We start from the raw sequence: 4745 nt of genomic DNA on the forward strand, positions 1-4745 counted from the left end.
GTGTCTCTCTCATGACCAGCTGCCCTTTGGTGTCCACACTGGAGTAGCTCCAGAGGAAGTCCTGGGCAATGACTTCTTCCTTCCGGGCCGGCATCAAACCCTGCCTACATTCTTTTTTTTTTTTTTTTTTTTTTTTTTTTTTTTTTTCCATGTCCGGCACCGGATCGCAACCCTCAGTGTTGCCCCCGTACCGGACCGGGACCGGCAACGGGATCGCAAGCCTCGGTGTTGCTCCCGCGCCTCGCTCAGCCAGTGAGCGGGAGACGGTCTGTATGTGGGATCCGAACCCTCGGACGGGAGCGCCGCCGCGCTTCCCAAGCGGCGCACTATCCAGTGCGCCACCGGGCCGACCCGAAACCCTGCCTACATTCTGTATGACATTGCTATTATTCCCATGCTTCAGGTGGAAATCTGCCTAGTGTTTGAAGTAGTCTGGTAGTTGGAATATGTTTAAGATCTGACCTGAATGTGACCAGAAAAGTCCAAGTGTATTCAGGAAAAAGACCACAGGAATATCAAGCCTAATTTTGTCAGGCAAATCATGTGAACACAAAACTTTATCATGCTGTATTTGAGAAAATACTACCTTTAGGTAACCGGCATGGCTTCATCTACTGCTATATACAATTTTCTTCATGCATTCCTTCATTCAGTGAACTCTTGTTGAGCACCTGCTTGTGCAAGGCACTTGCAATGTTAGGGAGACAGTCCACAGACCACACTAACATCTGACACCAATTGCAATTTGGCGGGGTTCCCAAGACCACCCTCATGTTTGATAATTTACTTGGAGGACTCACAGAACTCACTGAAAGCTGTTAATACTCACAGTTATGGTTTATTACAGCAAAAGGAGACGGATTAAAATCAGCCAAGGGAAGAGATGCCTAGGGAAAGGTGTAGGAAGCTTCCAAGAGTGGAGTCTGCAGGTTGTCTCCTTTCTCAGTGGACTCATGGATAGCGCTACTCTCCTGGCAACAGTGTGCTACAACGTGCATGGAGTATTGCCAACAGGAATCTCACCTGAGCCTTGGTCTCCTTAGTTTTTATTGGGGCTCCATCATGCAGACCTGGTCGACAGCCTGCATGACCGATCTTTAGTCTCCAGCCCCTCTGGAGATTGATCTGATACTGCCTGGCCCAAAATGTCCATCATAAATCACACTGTTAGATTGACTGGTGTGGCCCAAGGTCCCTAGGTAGACAAAGGCACTCATATTAGGTAGAACATTCTAAGGGCCTAGAGATCACCTAAGGGCAAAGGTGAGACTCCCCTTTGGGAAAGATTAATTCTTTGCTACAGAGAAATTTTAGGCTCTGGGGATGCAGCAGTAAGCAAAACAGATAAAAATCCCTTCCCTCTTGGTGTCCACTATCACATTCAGAATAATGCCCCAAAGTAGCCTGCTCCAAGTCCCCACTTGCCTATTAGCCTGAAGTACATTATTTGCCCAGGAACAGCTTCCCAAATAGAACTAGAGACCCTTGGAAATATAACCCAAATATATTACTCATATTAGGATCACTTATTCTTTTGGGATCCTTAGGTAAAAGAGGAGAGTTTTTTTTTTATAGATGAACAGAACACCTGCCAGAAGTCCCTTCATGTGGGGTTCCTGCAGCCAAGCTGTTGGGCTCCTAGTGACAGAATTCTTTCTTTTGTACTTTAGCTCTCTCCTTTCCCTAGTGTCAAACCCTGGACATCATACCCTATGCTTGGAATGACTGCTAACTCCCAACCCCAGGCTTTGTGGTTCCACCTGGTCTGTCCTGCCAGTCTTCTTTCTCTGTGGTGGCTCTATCATTCCAGTTTGGAATCTGTCATTTCACATTCCTTCAGGGGTTCAGTCCATCTGACAGATCTGAATACATGTTCTCTGCTCTTGGGTACCCAGGGAACTAGCATCTGATTCATAGCTGAGAAAACCAAAGTGGCCATGGAACAGTAGAGTATGCATGTGGAAAATAAGGGCACTTCCTCCAAAGGCAGAGCAAAGCCCATGAACTGTCGTAAATGGTGGCAGGGATGTTGGTCTGGATTAACAAGGATCCTGCCAAGAGGATGGCCTGTCAGGGGAGGTCCTGGGAGCTACTACAGGAAGATGCTAGGTAGAGATGGGGGAATATGGATAGCAAGAAGCCAGTCAAAGGAGCACTTCCTACAGCATGGAAGTGGTAGTCAGAGGAATCTTTCAGGGGAGCCCACTTGAGAAAGAGTGAGCTTTAAACACTGGCCACGTCTAGAGAGTACGAATGTCTTATGATGGTATCAGCCAAGTAGGAACTTTTTTGCTCCTCTCTGTTCCTTCTGTTTCCCTGCACTTTAATCCCAGAGAGGCCAGAAGCTGCACTTAGGAATCTGAGAGAGGATTAATGGGGACAAGAGAAAAAGACACTTCCCAGGAGCCTGCAGTTTGCTTTCAGGGGCCTCAGCCCAAGGAGAAGGGAGAAGACTCATCTTTAAAAAAAACATTGAAATGTGGGTTAATACATTGCAGTAAACATTCTAATTTCAAAATCAAGACTGTATTTGTGACTTAAAGTAAACCCTGGCATATAAAGGTGTGTTTTATTAAATTATACATTATTGATGAGGACACTGTGTACAGACAAAAGAGGGTAAGAGATTCATTTCTCCTTTTCTTCGTCCTTGCATAACATTTTGATCTTATCTTCCTTGGCCTGCAGCCACCCCTGTCACTCACATGCTTTTGATGTTTTTGTACCAGTGGGCTAAGAACGATCAGCCAGGAGCATCCCACAAGCCTCGTCTGTTTATAGTTTGGACAATATCCCACGAGAATCCACTTTATTTTGGATGAGTGTGTACTTAAAGTGGAAAGTGTGTTTATTAATATTTGCGCTCCTCTCATACAAAGCCATATAAAAATTTCTCAGCATGTTGATTGGTCTAGATGTTGTTTCCATAGTTAAAATGATATATAATTTAGCTTCTCACGATCTATTATTATATAGCATGAATTCTGTTAAATGTAAGCACTCATATTCCAATCAAATAGTTGAAAAGAACAATTTCTCTATTCATATTTTAGTATAAAAGTCTTTTTACTTAAAAACATTATCTGAGGATCAACAGAATAGTTGCTTAATTTCAGTATTTCCATGCAGGAGTTCCTTATCTTTCTCATTTGCTCATGCCCCATCAAAACTGTTAAGGATTCTGGCATTTGGTAAATAAAAGCCAGAGACATTTAGTTTACAAGTAGCTGTTAAATCAAATTAATGCATAATACTATAGTATAATGACAAATCATCTTAATGTAATTGTGTAATCTGCATTATCCCAGACTGTTTTTGCCAGTGCAAGTCTATTTGGTAAACAAAAGGGAAAACATGGCTATTGAAGCTATCTCTTCCTCTGTGTTTGAAACGATCATTAAAAGATTTATCTTCCTCTCACAAATAGTGGCAATTTGGAGAAATCTCAGAACAAATAAATATTCCAAATCAATAATGCTAGATAATTTTCTGTTTTATAAATAGGAAGTTGGCCCAGGTTGGCTGTGGCAAGAGCAACCTTGGTTCAATGTGCAAAACATATTGCATATCATAATATCATTTGATATACAAACTATACTGTGAATTTCTTTAAAAGTTTTTGTTATATTTTATGCCAAAAGATGCTTGGGTTGTGGTGCTTTTATTATATTGCTTGTAAGTGAAATGACGTATGCACCCCTGTAGAAACATACCCAATGCAAAAACTGTTAGCAATTTGATTAAATTGTAGAATCAGATAATAAATTGTTTCTACAGAAATTTCCAAAGGGGACAGAAAAGCAAAGGATATGCCTAAATAAACATTTTAAAGGGAAATATTCTGATTCCTGGATTTTAAGCAACCCTTCTGGCCACAGTCTTTCTTGAAGGCTGGATCCTCAGCCATTCAAAGTCTGTCCTCACCCTTTCTTTTTTCTTTTTCTTTGTGTTTTAAACCTTATTTTATTGTGGTAAAAACACTTAACATAAGATCTACTCTCTTAAATTTTTAAATATGCAGTACCTTATTGTTGGCTATAGGTATAAAGACTATAGGTAAAATTTTAAGTGAACAGTGCACTGTTGTTGACTACAGGTACAACGGCTATAGGTGCAGAAGAGAACAGAGAAGCTCGAGAGGGCTGTCGTCATTCTTTCTCACCTGGACTCTTGCATTAGGTTGCCAAATGTCCCCCTGACTCCAGTGTTGTTCTGCTCCAGACTCTCCTCTCACAGCATATCTACCCAAGGCAGAGTTCTAAACATGTGACTCCCTTGCCTAAAACTCTTCTGTGGCTCCCTGTTTTCTGCAGGAGAGAAGCTCCCAAGTCTCTTAGCATCAAGACCTCTTGTGGTTTAGCCACTATGTACCTGTCCAGCATTATTACTCCTACTAGACCCGCAGTAAGCTCTCTCTCTAAGCTCAGATAGCTGAGTTGTCTAACATCTCATTCAGATCAAAGTTTTGTAGGGCCTGAAGCTTATGTAATTTGGGGACCTCCTTAACAAAACTCAAAATTACCCAAACAAAATTAGATGCAAAGGGAGTACTTGTAATTGTATGAGAAAATAAATCACAACAAATTACAAATTTCTCAAAGCTAAAATATACTTCAAATATCAGAAAACTCAGAAAAATTAAACATTTTCATTAATTAACTGTCTGACACATCTCTGCATTTTTTTTTTTCTTTTTCAGGTTTGTTGTATAATCTTTGATCGCCTTTCAATGTGACAATAACTTT

The sequence above is a fragment of the Galeopterus variegatus genome, unplaced genomic scaffold, assembly GCF_000696425.1.
Source record: "Galeopterus variegatus unplaced genomic scaffold, G_variegatus-3.0.2 Scaffold5578, whole genome shotgun sequence".
NCBI lineage: Eukaryota > Metazoa > Chordata > Mammalia > Dermoptera > Cynocephalidae > Galeopterus > Galeopterus variegatus.